At 35.0% G+C, this 17,042-nt stretch overlaps 1 protein-coding gene across 1 annotated transcript in view; it reads right to left on the bottom strand.

Moving 5' to 3' along the window:
• LOC119082722 (teneurin-m) overlaps positions 1-17,042 on the bottom strand; it is a 536,832-nt gene that overhangs the window by 320,048 nt on the left and 199,742 nt on the right. The gene's annotated exons all lie outside the window — the stretch shown is intronic.

The following is a 17,042-nucleotide window of genomic DNA, read 5'->3' as shown; positions in this document are numbered from 1 at the left end:
CCTTCAATCTAGCCTTGGCTGCAGTGTTGCCAGACTTCGTTTTTAGCCCCGTACGAAGTACAAAGGGGCTTATAGGATTACGATGCCGTGTGTAATTGATGGAATTCGAAGCAGACGGTAAGGGCAAAGTGTTTGCCTATGTTCATAGATGACGAATCTGCAATAAAAATTTTGTCTGTCCGTCTGTCCGTCTGTCACGTCGATATCTTGAGTAAATCAAATCCGATTTCAAAAATTTTTTTTCCCCTGAAAGATAGTCGAAAAAGTGAGGCTAAGTTCGAAGATGGGCATATTCGGGTCGGCCCTTCGTGAGTTAGGGCCACCTAAGTGATTTAAGGTCTTTTGGTGATATTTATGGCAAAATAAACGATGGAAATGTAAATGAAAAAAAAGTTTTTTAAAATCGGGTGAGTGGACCGTGAGTTAGGGCCTTAGAAGTGAAATGCTACTAGGGCCCTATGTGTATTTTACATAGAACTCGAGTAAATTTCATTCGTTTTTCGTAATTTTTGTTTGATTTGGAAGGTAATCGAATGCCGAATATAATGTTGTTGAAAAAAAATTAAATTTGGGTCCTTGGCCTAAGGCCGCTACTAGGGCCCTATGTGTATTTTACATATAACTCGAGCAAATTTCATCCGTTTTTCGTAATTTTTGTTTCATTTGGGAGGTAATCAAAGGCCGAATAGAATGTAGTTGAAAAAAAAAAAATAAATTTGGGTCCTTGGACTAAGGCCACTACTAGGGCCCTATGTGTATTTTACATAGAACTCGAGTAAATTTCATTCGTTTTTCGTAATTTTTGTTTGATTTGGAAGGTAATCGAATGCCGAATAGAATGTTGTTGAAAAAAAAAAATAAATTTGGGTCCTCGGACTGAGGCCGATACTAGGGCCCTATGTGTATTTTACATATAACTCGAGCAAATTTCATCCGTTTTTCGTAATTTTTGTTTCATTTGGGAGGTAATCAAAGGCCGAATAGAATGTAGTTGAAAAAAAAAAAAAATTTGGGTCCTTGGACTAAGGCCACTACTAGGGCCCTATGTGTATTTTACATAGAACTCGAGTAAATTTCATTCGTTTTTCGTAATTTTTGTTTGATTTGGAAGGTAATCGAATGCCGAATAGAATGTTGTTGAAAAAAAATTAAATTTGGGTCCTTGGCCTAAGGCCGCTACTAGGGCCCTATGTGTATTTTACATAGAACTCGAGTAAATTTCATTCGTTTTTCGTAATTTTTGTTTCATTTGGAAGGTAATCGAATGCCGAATAGAATGTTGTTGAAAAAAAAAATTAAATTTGGGTCCTCGGACTGAGGCCGATACTAGGGCCCTATGTGTATTTTACATATAACTCGAGCAAATTTCATCCGTTTTTCGTAATTTTTGTTTCATTTGGGAGGTAATCAAAGGCCGAATAGAATGTAGTTGAAAAAAAAAAATAAATTTGGGTCCTTGGACTAAGGCCACTACTAGGGCCCTATGTGTATTTTACATAGAACTCGAGTAAATTTCATTCGTTTTTCGTAATTTTTGTTTGATTTGGAAGGTAATCGAATGCCGAATAGAATGTTGTTGAAAAAAAATTAAATTTGGGTCCTTGGCCTAAGGCCGCTACTAGGGCCCTATGTGTATTTTACATAGAACTCGAGTAAATTTCATTCGTTTTTCGTAATTTTTGTTTCATTTGGAAGGTAATCGAATGCCGAATAGAATGTTGTTGAAAAAAAAATTAAATTTGGGTCCTCGGACTGAGGCCGATACTAGGGCCCTATGTGTATTTTACATATAACTCGAGCAAATTTCATCCGTTTTTCGTAATTTTTGTTTCATTTGGAAGGTAATCAAAGGCCGAATAGAATTTAGTTGAAAAAAATTTTAAATTTGGGTCCTCGGACTGAGGCCGATACTAGGCCCTTCAAAAAAATAAAATTTTAGGGCGATTTGAAATTTTTGTTTCATTTGAAAGGAACGTCGTACGGGGCTTCGTAATTGCGCTGTGCGCAATTTGTAAGATGTACATATTACATAATAATTTTACTTTAACTACATTAACCGGCGCAATAGGCTTACGGTCAAAGTAGGGTGACAGACGCACTAGGGTCACGTACGCAATAGATATACGGGTTTGTACGGGGCTCAGTCGCAGCAAACGCTCCGACTGTTCTGATGGCTCGTTTTACAACTTCTTCAATTGGTATCAAAATAAACGACATTTTTCTTTGATTGTAAGACTTTTTGGAACTAACACACGCACCTACACACACAAAAACTTAAATTCCACAAATTCCCTACCAAAGGCCATGTAACGAAACATGCTACACACAGCTCTTGATTACAATTAAAGTTAAAATATTTTACCAAACTTGAAAACGGCTATATTATTAACTCGTCGGTATTCAAATAGAAAACCATTTAATTAAGAACAATAACAAATATTGAACTCCATTCAAAATCAACGTTCTCTTGCAATTTTCAATTTCATCAGCGGGAAAATGTAAATTTCTGTTTGCCATTTTATACACATGACAGAATTTGAATTTGAGAGATTTGCTATAAAGTGACGGATATATTTATGGGTAAGGTATAGGTAGATTTTGTCGTGCTTTTTACAGTGGAAAATTTCAAATATATTCGAGAATGATTTTCCTATTGTTTTTCCGTGCAAATTGTGTATGATTTAAACCAATGAATGCACAAGTTTCTTTCAATATTATAAAGGTGGCCCCTCACATCTCTTTAATATAAAGTTTTTGAGCATTGAGTAAATCTATTTTCCCCGCACTCATATCGTATAGCTAAATTCAATATATATGTATATCCGAACAGCATAATACGATATATGGCAATAACCTACATGTAACCGTATATTTTGCACAGTTTTCTCTGAATAAATATCCGGTTTTCTTAATGAATTTATAGGGCTGTTTCACTGTTCAACGAAAATATATTGCAAAATAGAAATTTTCCATGTTACTATGTGCGATATGCTAGTAGTCTATAATACGTCAATATCACACGGTCTGTGAGAGTTTTCTCTGTAATTATACCTTTTGTGTGTAAACACACGCTTTAGCTATATTCCCAAAGTTAAGTTTACTCTAATGATAGTAAATAAGGATTGTGTATGGTATGTGTACCTTTCAATCCATGTATACGTTTAAGTACTCATATAACATTTCACGTGTATGGGAGTTTTTGTGAAAACACTCTTTGGCTAGGAAAATTATATAGAAAATGTTGAATGAATTGAGAAGCGGAAAATTATACTCCAAAATACACAACCCTCCCCTGCCATATACATAGACATATCCCTGCGACACATATGGTACTTAATTTAATTAATTCTATGCTTTTGGTGGCAGTTTTGCTATGGTTACTCTTTGGCAATGTAGTCATGTGTAAGTTTTCGTGATTTTTACTTTTGTGACGTAAAAGAGCATAAGCTTCGATATATTTAATGAAATAAACAAGACATGAACTCGATGTTGGTAGTTCTCTGTATGATACTTCAGTGCTTCCGTTAATTATCCCCTGTTTTCCAACATACACTTTCGGTGTGTATCTCGGTTTATTATAGACTTGTGACATCAGACGAAAGTGAAGTGAACAGTTTCGTTTCAGTTATATTTATAATAAATTAATGGTTGAGGGCGTTTCGGTAGTTAGTAGGTTAATTTTCATTACGATAAGTTTCACTCAATGTCGCTTCACTTGACGAACATTTATTGCAATGATTGATTGAACATGGAAACAGCATTCGAATGCTGATACTGCTGTAATACTATTCAACTGTTTGGGTAAAACTGGATAAAGTTTAAAGGGCCAGTCATCAATAGCCACCAACTGTTGGAATTGCTACCAATGAATTCTCTGTTGCTACCCATCAACAACCCATCATGGACCTCATGCAACCATGTGAGATTTGACTGCTCACCCAGTTAGCCAGTGACCATCTCCTCAGACGAAACGATGCCATATTAACCGCCATACTTGGAGTTTACTGCCAGCACAGTGCGACTGCCTCCTCAGACGAAACGACATACTAACCGCCATACTTGGAATTTTCCTCCGCCACCGGTCTTGTAGCATAGCTACATTCGCTTGCACTTAACAGTGCCACAACTTTCCACAGATCGCATACCAACCACAATTCAATCGTACAGTGACACCCCTTCCAGTGCAAACTGGCGCTGCAGATTAATTGACACAGTTCAATGTGTCTGGGCCCATAACCTGTTGGAATTTCACGGATTCCAATCCGGACTTCTAATAAAACTAAGATGTTCACACTTTGAACGTTTATTAGAGAGTGACTTGTTCTATGAACAAAGCATCGTATTTATACCTAATTCTAAGTCTACTACGTTGATATCCATTTCATTAGGCTACTATTTTAGTGTGTCTTCTCGAGTGTTCGACTTGAACGAGTTATATTAATTGTATAACTCCAACACCAACACCGCCACCAATAACAACGCCAAAAAATAATCGATAAGCTCTGGCTGATGATTTCTTATTATGGCAAAATGAATGTTAAAACAAATGAAGTACTAGATTCGTTAAACAGAAGTAGTGAAATGGCTTTCAATTGCGGTTCTTTGTTGACGTTTCATCAATTGTGAGCAAAGCATTGATCTCTCATTGATTTCAGACCAATCCTACCCCCCTGATATCACGATTTTATCAGTCGCAAGGTTGCCTCTTTGCAAGGCACTAATTCATCGTTACGTCGAACCTTCGTCATGAAAGACTAACGAGACATGGTTCACACAGTTTTCGACTGTTGCAATACGACAATATAACACAAGATGTTCGTTGGTAAAAATTACTTTGCGACGTGCAAAGTTGTGCACACACATCACTTAAAGAGGCATATTGAATTCCTGGAACACTACAAAATTAGATAAGAATTCTCTTTGCTTAGATTTCACATTGAAATGTTCTATGTAATATCGTCTGGTTGAACTGACGTTGAACATAATCGTGATAAAAGCCCCATTTACGTTGCTCCCCAAGGAATGACAATAATGATGACCAATTGCTACTTCACTTGTATTTTACATAAGTGGGTTAATTGGAAACTCAACTCAAATTATTGACATTATTGTGCACGAGGATCATTCGAAAAATTACGTTTTTATTGATTTGGCAGCCACAAGCAGTTGAGTTGTTTATTCACTCAGTTGATTTTGTACGTTTACATAGACAGACATTTTTCCGCATGTAAGTGAATTTTGTGCTTAACAAAAATGCTTTGTTAAATCTATTTCCGGTCAGTCCATTTGAATAGTCGTCTAAAGAACACGGCCATCCATAATATACGAATATGAACTCGTCTATGCATATTTCGGTATAATAAGAAAACTGAAAAGTTTATTTCAACTTGAATGAAGCATTTGATTTCGCAATAATATTCCATAAATGTGAAAGAGCTATTGTACACAATCTTTCTAAATTGAATAGAAAAACATAAATTTCCATTGGCAGAGTGAATGTGTATACCAAATAGAATAAAATACAAAATTGTGTATACACAACACACATCCATGTACAACCCATAATTCTAAGGGGAGAGAGAGGGCACAAGAAGACGAAAAAAAAATATAACAAGAATTCTATGAAGTGACGATTGTTGAATAAAAGGGGACACTTAAAATACCTCCCATTTACATTATCCTTATGTATTTTATGAAATATCAACAAAATCTTCCGAATGAAGAGAAGAAGGAAGCAAAAAAAAAAGTCGTTCTCTACGACAAAAATGTTTTGTTTGAGTAAATAGAAAAGGATATGTGCTAATATTGAAGCCTAAATAGTTATATATATTCGTCTTCCCATCCGAAAAAATTGTATACAACTGCAATGAAAACGTATCCACTCAACTCAAATAATAGAGTTGGGAACAATTTCCGGTGTACATTTTTATCTGACATTTTCCTTTTGACGCAAAACTCACTCTCATATGGTGTGGGACGCAAGTTTATAATTACCCTATTCGGCTGAATTCACTTTAATTTCAGTCATTCCATGAGAGGGGAAATAATTGCGTCCTTTTAAGAGACTAACTTTTATTTAAAAAAAATGTGCAGGTTTGGGAGAGGAAAGTGAAATGTTGGAAGAATAATGCGGAAATGTATTTGCCGTTTTAGGTGTAATGATCCTTCTATAAATGGCGAGCATATTGTCGTATTAAATCTAGTACTTCATTTGTTTCAAGTGAAATGTAGTGTTTGAAATCAAGTCGCTTACTTCTTTAGTTTAACTTTATTTAATGCTATACAAGGAAGTACTGGCCAGAGCAAACAACCTACAATTATTAAGGTAATAAGGACGTCTGCTACTTCGTTCACATTGTGTTTTATTAAGAAGAAGAATTTCTCAGACTGGTTTTGCCGTCTAATTCAATTTCGGAGAATTTAATTGCTAGAGAGAGAATTCCCAGGGGTGATCGCTAATTGTCATCGTTTTCGATAACAGATGATTAGTCGTTTCTTAAGGCCCGTCATTGGGAAATGACAGGACAATTTCCCGAAAATGTATGTAAAATTTTATCACAAAAATTCACCGAAAAAACTCAAAGAAACTCACCTCTTATGCCTTCCATTGTATTCGGGCATAGTCTCTTTAGGTCGCAAGGGCATATTTGAACACTAAACACTTTTTACTTTTTACTCAAAAAGTTTTTTTTTGTCGCGACAAAAACACAGAAAATATTTCGACACAACCGTGACACTTCGCTATTATAAGTACTAGAATGAATGTACGCTGTGTTCACTTCGGCGGTAAAATATTTTCTTTCAAAAAGGACACATTAAGGACATCCTCGATTCAGTGTTGCCAGACAGGGATATAACTAAAAAAATATGCACTTTGAGAAGACAAATTTATGCTCAAACTCTATTTAGAAAATGTGTTTGGGGGTCGATCATACATTTCTCACCTTAGAAATACATACTAATGGAAGATCTACGATTTTAAACCCGTATGGCAACACTGAATTGCTGACGTCCTTAAGTCCTTATCTATGTCCACTTCAATCTTTTGTTGAACAACAGATAAGACATGTTAGAAACATAAGGGAATTACCCTTAAAATATGTCCTGTATTGAGGGGAGAGTCAAATTAATTCATTTTTTTGGATAAACTGTGCACACAAAAGATAACCAAATGGCTTACAATAGTGAATAACAAAATCTGAATATGGATGAACACGGGAGAGACACAATGATTTTCTCTCGACGATAAGAACAAGCTCTCAACTATTAACATAACGGCTTTATCTCGTTCAAAACAACGAAAATACACCCAAAAATACTTAAACCCACATTTATCTTATTCAAATAAAAACCGTTCATGACCGAACGCATTTCATTCTCCATTCATCGATAACGAAAATATCCAAATGAAATCCTCAGCTCTTTGGCCATAATAATACGCAAAATCAATATTAAAATATATTATCGCGATGATCCTTTATTTGAAAGGTCAAACTACACTCGACAACCGCATCAGATTTTAACCAATTTAAAACTCCATATTCACACGCAAACATTATTTAATCGAACACGAACGAATCAGCAACAACAACAACAAAAAATCCCATACCAAAAGCCCCCCATTCCATTCTTATGTGTACAGAGTCATTCCGAAACGACAAGTCAATTTTCACAGATTATTGTTATATAACATACACCATTATCTCTCTCTCCGGATTTTGTATTTTATTGTACGTTATTTTAATTTCATTTTGTTTGTTTAATTTTTTTTTTGTTCTTCTTCGCATAAAAAATGCCATGTGTAGAGGTATCCTCTCCAGTACGAAAAATCGCGTGCAAACTTACCATAAACATATTAAATACGTCAAAATGTGTATACCCGTACACAATGAACTAAAATGTAAGGCTCGAAACATGTTATTTTGTAACATCGCTTCGATGCTACGGAACCATCACGTTTCGAGAGAAGTAAAAAAAAAAACAACATGAAATTAAGTTTTATCTTAACGTACGGATCTAGCTCTCTTCGTTTCGTATGCCTCTTCGGGACCTTTCTTTTTGCGTAAATATTTTTGATTCTTTCAATGTTTGCGCCATTATTTATTCACGTGGGGGCACATCGCTTAAAAACTTATAATCGGTTTACGAAAAACTTAATTATACAACCGGGGCCATATAATGAAATTAAGTAAATTAACGAAATAAAGTTCGGTAAAAGACATTAGAGAAGTGCGTTAATTGACCGAGTTTCTTTTTTGGGGACACGACGAATGAGACTCGTTGCTAAATGTGTTTCTCCTTCTATCATTTCCATCTTATCAGTCACACACACCCATCACACCTTATATATCGATAAATTGAAAATGAACAAAAGAAGAAATTGGAAAATAAATTCGTAGCTTCACGAGGATTTCATTGGAATTTTTGAACCAGGACAACCTTATCCCATTAATACACACAGCCATTAAAATGGCAAACGAACAAGTTCCTTTTGTCCTTACGAAAAAAAAACTAATTTGCCTCTGTTTCAACTTATTCATTAACGGAGGGCAATTTAAAATTGCTTTTTCGATTTTATTTCGATTTAATGAATTTTGTGCCGAATTGCAGAAGCTTTATTTTGATTTTCCGTTGTTTAAATTATTGAATTCTGTTTTGATAAAAGTTTTTGTTTTTTGTTCCATTTGGAAATCATTCGGGGATGTTATATGCGGCTGAAGGTTTTTTGTATTTCTCTTTTTTGTTGATTGGACAAATGAGAGCAACTGGGTCAGTGTTTCGACATGATGGCTTGTATTAGGGTTTTTTTTACGTATCCAGCCGATGTAAATAATCGAGTTTGAATGTGGAATAGTTAAACGTTTTGTATGAAATTATATGGGTCCTGGGTCTCTTTGATGATAATTTAGGCTGTTAGATGCAAAAATAGAAGCAGAAAAAAACGTGGAAATAGTCATCTGTAATCGACGAAAATGTCAAGAGTGAGTGATAACCTCAGATTAGTATACTCTCCAGATCAGTTTCAGGTTGAACCTGAAACCGAAATATTTAGTTCATATCTAGTAGTTTAAGGCTTAGGTTGATCGCAATTTTCCGTGCAAATTTTCAGTGTAAATTTTCAGGTAAGCCCGAACCAGACGTGAAATTGTGAAACCTGATTTAAATCAGGTTCGGTGCAGGCTGCACTTGATATCTTAAGCTGTGAATCAGGTACTAATTTATAGAAATTTTCAGGGAAAATTACGGAAAAAATAGTAAAATTAAGAAAAACTTACAAAATTATTCGATTGACCTGTTATCAGCTATCATCTGTCATCGATAACAACTGCAGGAGTAAACAGCAAGCTTTAAGTAATACGAATTTACAAGCAAAACATATGTTAAATAAAATGAAGTAAAAGATTTTACTTTACTAGTGAGGTAATGTGGCCTTTCCCTCACTAGTGAAGACCCTTTCCCTCGCTCGTAAAGTAAAACGCCATACTTTACACGTGAAATAATTTGATATCTCGTATCCAGATGAGTAAAAGTATCCGAGGGCTGGTATAGTAATGTACTATATCAATCTCTTGAAAAGAAGTACTTAGATCAAATGAAGTAATAGATGAGGGATTCTTTTGAAAAACAGCCTACCGAAAATGGACGCATTTTCCAGTGGACTTTTTTATATGTGCCTAGAAAGGTATTCGACCCTATAAGTCAAAACCACTTTCAAAAAAATTCTTCGGAGTTTGTGTGGCTGGTGAAAGGTGATCAAAAACCGAAAACTTGCACTTTTCTTACATAAATTTCTCCAGTTACGCGAACCATAAAGGGGCTTGTGGGGTGTCATTAGAAAGGTAATCACATGCACTATTGACCCGAATAGGGACTTATTGGGTTTAAAATTCATCGACACTGAAATATGTGCAGTTGAAGTTTTCAACCGAAGACTTACACTGTTCTTACTGAAATTTCTCGAGGTACACAAAACGAACATGGTCGTGTGGGGTATCATTTGAAAGGTAATTTAATGTGCTTTTGGGCCAAATAGGGTCTTATGGGGTTCGGATGCATCTGTGATGAAATATGTACACCTAAACATTCCAACTTCTATTTCATCGCATATGCATCCAAACCACATGAGTCACTATTTGGCCCAAAAGCACATAAAATTACCTTTAAAATGTTACTCCACACGACCCTGTACGTTTTGTGTACCTCGAGAAATTTCAGTGAGAACAGTGTAAGTCTTCGGTTGAAAATTTCAACTGCACATATTTCAGTATTAATGAATTTTAAACCCAATAAGTCCCTACTCGGCTCAATAGTACATGTGATTACCTTTCTAATGACACCCCACACGACACGGCTCGCGTAACTGGAGAAATTTTTGTAAGAAATGTGCAAGTTTTCAGTTTTTGATCACCTTTCACCAGCCACACAAACTCCAAAGAATTTTTTTGAAAGTGGTTTTGGCTTCTAGGGTCGAATACCTTACTGGGCACATATAAAAAAGTCCACTGGAAAATGCCTCCGATTTCGGTCTTCTGTTTTTCAAAAGAATCTCTCAGATAGGATTGTAAAACTGCTGACATACTTGCCGCCTCTAAACGGTTAAGAAAAATAAGTAAAATAAAAAAAAGGAAAATCGGAAAAATTTAGTCTATAGGTTTAGGTCAGCTCAAACTGAACCTCACCGAAATAGTAAATTGTATATGTGTACTGTAATAACGAAGTAATAGATTCTCTATAAAACAATAAGCGATGGAGCATCATATTTTATGATTATAATGGCGATATCGTTATAGTTAATCCTTGTGATGTTACTTTGTCACTAACGGTACATTGCATTCGTGTCGTGATTCTACGAAATAATTCAATTAAACTTGTCAATCTGTGCGTACGATTGGTGAAATAGCCAATACCAAAAAAAAGATAGCCCAGAATTTCAGTTCAATTCCATGCCAATTATGATATGACTTGATGCCATTTAAATTCAATCAAATCGTTTCGGCATCAAATAATTACGAAACACTCACGCATCTCATTCACAAGAGCCGCCTGTGTGTATGCACACACAAAATATAATTCTATACCGAAATATTGTACATTTCCTCCGCACATATTATATTCGCTTTCAAAGTTCAATGCAATATTAGTCATTCATGAAACACGTCCATAAATGTGCGGTCTCTGTGTTCGAACCACCAAATTATGTATCAATCATTTAGAAACAATTCAAAATTTTGACCAATACACAATGCACCTATGTGATTATTATTGTTCACTTCACCCGTAATATTACAAGTAACTACGTGATTAGAATTAAGAGTTGATATGCTGACAAGTTGACAGCAAATTGTTTGCAAAATGACTCATATTCAATGTGACATGGCTCTTTTTGTTGAATGCACATTACACAATTTCGGTGCATGCCACACACATGAGTTTCGTGTATCGAATAGATTTATGGGTTACGACAATAGTTTCAATATTTTCCGATTTTTGTGTGTTTTTTTCGGATAAAATTTCAAGTGAAAATTGTTATTCCGAAAACAGACCGTTCGTCATAAATCATTTTGTCGTATGGTAATTTTTGTGAAACTTTTACATTTTGTTATGGAAATTGCTGAAAGTGATTTTGTAATCGAGATGCGAACGATTAACCTATTGTGCTATCGGTCATCTCTCTCCTAAAATTCGCGATTTGTTTTTTACATTTGCTTCTCATAATCAACAGATTTGTTCACAATCAAAGTGGTTGAATGACTCCTGCCGGAGCAACTACTCCCCCGTGCCAGTCACATCTCACTCGATACCGAACTGCCGTCTCCCGACACATAATGAACTTTAGCTTAGCAAACGAAATTGACCACATTATTCGATTAGGTTGACCCGTTCCACGGCGGCAAACGAAGGTAAAAATAGATAATTCTAACTAATTTTACCATTGAAATTTTCCGTGCACACAGAACTCATTTATTTGTGGCTTTCATTATGCCATTCAGCAATCAGAACAAACATTTTTCTATAATGTTTGTATTTGTTGTTCGTGCACAACATCCATCCAACAATATTGTATTGTTGTCCCTAAAATCGTGGGGATAAATTCATCGAATATGCTTCATATCGAAAGCTTTTATTCATAAAATTGTTAGTATATTCTGTCGAATAGTTTGTTTTTGGCATATATATGTATCCTATTATATGGATATGTATACTACGCGGATGGAGTGTATTTATTCGATAGTATCTCTACACACTGCGTCACACACATCATCAGCATCGACAAAACAAACAGTATAACATGTAATATTATTTGGAAATGTATCCATCGAATATTTGTTTACTTTTTACTCTTCTCTCGGTTTTTTTTTTTATTCGAAATAATATTATCGTGGCACTGGATCGTACATAATTATTGTTAAAGCAAAATTGCAAAATCCAAACGGATGTAATGTTCACAATTAAAACTGAACTATTTTCCTGCAGTTCGCTAAAATAAAATTAAAATAGAATCCGACTGAATCCGACTGAATGAGAAATGAAAATGTGTTTTTCTGTGACGCTTTTATGTTGTTGTTGGATGGCTGATATAATATGCAAACTAACAAAAGTTTCAGACCAGAAAAAAAAAACGAGAGTTGTGTACACTGGAACGCTTCGGGGTTCAGACTATCAATGTAGTAGATCAACGTTATAAAACCCAGCCGGGGTAGAGAGGTATATTCTTACATCGTGACTTTATTTCTATTGTAATTACAGCGATGAAAAAAAAAGTGCTTCCTCGTTATGTGGATTCGGGAACAAAAGCCCAGCAACATACATAGTTAATACGCCCCGTATGGCAGTTCCTTTGAACATAAAAATAATACTCTCCCTGCATCATGATATACACACATTATTTTTGACGGTAAGAATGGTAAGAGCACACTTTGGCTTTCTGGCATCATGAAGTTAATCTTGTGTAAGTATGAAAAAATTATGATTTTTTTCTCTTTCCGTTTTATTTAATTAAAAAACAAAATGCGGTGCCTTGGACATGTTTCATGTGTGTTTCGTCACACAGCACGCGAGCAAAGATGTACACAATTTCTTCTACATTTAACCTTTTAGAGACGGCAATAATATCACCAGTTCTATAATCGAATCTATTACTTCATTTGATCTAAGTATTTTCAATAGATTAATAAATCTTTTACTTCACTTTTTTTGAACATATTTTTTGCTATATAAGATCACATTACTCAAAGATTACTGTTTATTCTTTCAGTTGTTTTCGATAACAGATGATAGCTGTCCGTAACAGGTTTGACTTATTGTTAAGAGGAATTTTTAGGTTGGCAAAGTATTTTGATTGTTTAGTGTCAGATAAGGTCGAACAAAACAGCGTATTTGTCAATCTAATCCATTGCAATAATCCAACAAAAATTAGTTTAATTAAGACATTTATCGTGCAAGCGTCTCTATCCAACAACATTGATCATTTCCTTTACCGAATACATATTTAAAATGCTTTCAGGTTTCAATTAAAAACAGAAACAAATTACTCCCTACGGTCACCATTCATTGCGTTCATCAAGAGTCCGCTAAACTACAGTTAATGTGTGTGGAACCCTCTCTCGTAGGTTCATTATTGAATTAGTTAAATACAGTCCTTTGCACATATTCAGCCAATTGAATCAATTTAAAAAACGCTTTCATGTATTTTATTTAATATTTAGCGTGCGTACATCGTTGCCAGACATGCAAATACTGGTTGAACCGTTCGAAAAACGTTACCGATTTTGCGACAACCAGCAATTTTCCTTTTTTCACTCGTTTTTTGTTGTTGTAAAGTTCCATTTTTTTTTTCACGTTGCATTATTAATATCCATGCATGTTGAGCTTCCATTTAACATACGCGTTATACGTACATACAGAGTATCAGCATTTGAGTAAAGTGCGTTAATTACCATTATGGACGGTGGCCGAGTTTCAAAGTGAATCGTTTCATGTTTGTGACAAAAATGAAATCAATGTTACACAAAAACGGACCGACGAGATCTCAGCAGAGCTGCTTTTTAAATTGACTTTAACGTAGACACTCAAAGTGACATGGGTTAGTGGTAGTACCCAGTCTTTGAAAATTATTAATGAATCCCTTTTGGCACTGGATCCAGCCATTTGGGTAGTAGAAAGTATTATGTGAATAACAAACTTTGACCTGAAACATTTTTAAACAGACTGTGGTGAGGAGACCAGATACCTAATACCAAGCAGTCTAAACGAATTAATCTAAAGCCATTGAAAAAGGCAGTTGGCACCCGGCTGAATTAGTTGCAAAAGAAGCTGTATTTGTAAGAGGAAAATGTTTCTTCAACGGTTTTTGCACCTACTTCAAAAGGCTAGGGCTTTCTGTGTAATTTCTACAGCCTTGAAAGCTTGATAGGAAACTTCAGTCGGCCTGTAGAGGTGCCACAAATACTTCAATACTTCATTCTATGCGCTCAATTTCGTATTGATATAACTTCACTTTGATAAAATGATTATGACATAGCAGTGAAGTTGGTTCACAAAAATTAGATCGCTGACATTAAGTAATTTTATGACGAAATCTAATACAAATGTACGAAAAGCTGTTACAGTTTAGCTTTAGTTTCCAAACAGCATTTCGCTTTATGAATTTAACAGTTGTGCAAGTTGAATAATGAACTTAAGACACATGCTAAACACATAATGTTTCTCGTACAAGAATAATTTTCATAATTTTTATACTTCACTAAAGAGTGACATAAATGAATGATACTTCTATCAACATTAATCATATCAAAATAAACCAATCTACAGATGACTGGTTGGTGGAAAGAGCCTTGCGGGACAATGATAAGGCTTACTGTAAATAAATGTGTTTTGCACCAAAAACTTTGTCGAATTATAACATGAAATGATACAGAAATTCTTATTTCAATTAAACACTTCGACGGCGAAACGAAAATAGTAGTAACAAAGGTTTTTGTCGCTCTAACTGTATAATTGTTAAATCTGTTACTTCTTTTGTTGAGAACATTTCAAAATCTTTTATCTCACTAGTGTTCTATAAAAGAGCACAATTCTGAGCTGATTGATCATTTTAGTTGTCGCTATCGACAACAGATGAGTAGCTGTTTTAAATCGAGTCGACTTAGATTCGTTTAGATTTTTGACGACAGGATATGATTAAGGGATGAAACTTTCCGACCTAAATTTTTTTTTTTGGTGTTTTGAACAGGTAAAAACCGGTTTAGGTGTTTTTAACATTGGTTAAAAATGCGCTGCTTCAAAGGGTAGTTTAAGCTAGAGAGGTGCAGTGTTCAAGTGACGGCAAGGGCATGATAGATTGTAAATATCATTTGTGTCTATGTAATACATTTGTCCACTTCCCAATTATAGGACTTGTATCATGTCTCTAAAAGACAAAAAGCTTGACTTACAAATGAAACCACATTTTTATTCACGATTATTGGCGAGCGAAACAAAAATGTTGTACTACGAAACACCATAAATGAAAAAGTTTCTTTCACGTCCATACAGACATGTAAAGCTCATACATTCAAACGATTAACTGTCGAAAAGTTTAGCAATAAATAACAAAATTATTGACAACAATAAATATAATTCGCCGGTTATACGAAGAAAAATCCCGTTTTTATATTTTGCACCATAATTTATGGATTTATGGTTGGTTAAGTTGACGCGCTCCACACATATTCACGCATTCGTTCAATGCCTTTTTCCCGATTCAAATCAAACCACCAGTTAAAGGTAATGGCAGCGCGTTTCGATAGAGGAAAAAAAAAATTATTTATAGCAAAGTTTGATGCACTAGATTAACTTTCTGCAAACTTCAGTTTACTTTTATTTAACAAGGAAATGTCTTTATTGGTATAGGGTAAATAATAGTTTTGGGAAATCAGATTGAGAATGTTTCATGCACTGCCGTTATGAAGGTACGTGTATAGGATTACAATAATAATAATAACCGAATGGAGAGAAAAATGAGGGATCAAAATATGTGACTCATAAAATTTATTACGCCGAAATGTTGTGGGTAAACGGCGAAAATCGAAACAATAAAGAGAGCATCGTTCCAATGACGAAACAACAACACCAAAGTCAAGCTCTTCGTTTAAACTATAGTACAGAAGATTCCAGCGGCAAACAACAAAATTTTGTTTCAGACAAAATATATTTATTGATTCTTTGGAGGTTTCTCTGCCATGTTTAGAGAAAAATCTGGTGAACTCTTGTATACGCTATTATGGTGTTACTTCATTCGTATACTAAACGGAATCGAAAGTGGAAATGTTTCTCTTCTGTCTATAGAATAACATGGCACACACACACACAATATTTACGTCCACAAAATTTATTCAAGCGATTTATTTTACTACCCTTTTTTGTGTGAGCATTGTCTGGAGAAGTATGCAAGAACGTGTACGAATAAATTGTATCACTGAAATGTTGAACCGAAGAAAAAATTTCGACGCGGAGCCATTCTGTCAGTGGGGTTAGAGAGTTTTATTTTTTAGGTATTTCAATCGATGCAAAGCAGAACAAATTTTAATCAGAATTTGCGTTTAGTCAAGGCGACGGGGTATGTAGACGAAAGCTTTATTTATTTTGTTTGATTAAGTGCCGTTTTTCTTCGTAGCTGAAATTGGTCTCGTCTGGGTGGAATAGAAATATAAATAGAGCTTTGCGTTATACAAATTAGGTAGAGAATCAAGGTCAACGCCAACATTAGTCAATAAGATCCAATTGTAGTTGTGAAGCGATTTTAGAAAGGTAAAAGATAGGAGATGGTTCTACTGTTGATAGATGTTATTCTCGCAACATTCTCGCGACATTGGAAACTTGAGCGAAAAGACTTCGAAACTTCTATAGATAGTTGGTGCAATGTATCTTTATCTTTACCACAGACTGGCCTGTAAAGCAATTACTGGAGCATGGCACTCGACGCCTACAGTAGCTTTAGAAGCACTCCTTGATTTAACACCTCTACATATAATGGTAAAATCAGAAGCGCTGTTAGTACTAAG

The sequence above is a fragment of the Bradysia coprophila genome, unplaced genomic scaffold, assembly GCF_014529535.1.
Source record: "Bradysia coprophila strain Holo2 unplaced genomic scaffold, BU_Bcop_v1 contig_476, whole genome shotgun sequence".
NCBI lineage: Eukaryota > Metazoa > Arthropoda > Insecta > Diptera > Sciaridae > Bradysia > Bradysia coprophila.
Note: the sequence above shows the minus strand (reverse complement) of the source record. Positions and strands in the feature narration are given on the sequence as shown.